Below are 267 nucleotides of genomic sequence, written 5' to 3'. Positions count from 1 at the left end.
GACATATTTATGGCAGTTTAGCAAAATTGTTTAAAAAAATCATTAAATCAGGCTAATTATCTTTCAAATAAGCATAAGCAGTATGGTCCATATTGTTATTGCCAACCTTCTCTTGTCTACCTCACACAGTTTTGCCTAATCAAGAACACAAGCATAATTTTTACAGTACACACAGTGACTATAACAACAAACTGAGAGTTTTAAATGCAAGAATAATATTCTGTATAATCCTGGAAAGATAGCAAAAATAAATGGAGGAAAATTGAG

This window comes from Chrysochloris asiatica, unplaced genomic scaffold (assembly GCF_000296735.1).
Source record: "Chrysochloris asiatica unplaced genomic scaffold, ChrAsi1.0 scaffold00143, whole genome shotgun sequence".
NCBI lineage: Eukaryota > Metazoa > Chordata > Mammalia > Afrosoricida > Chrysochloridae > Chrysochloris > Chrysochloris asiatica.
The sequence above is the reverse complement of the archived record's forward strand: the minus strand, read 5'-3'. Positions refer to the sequence as shown.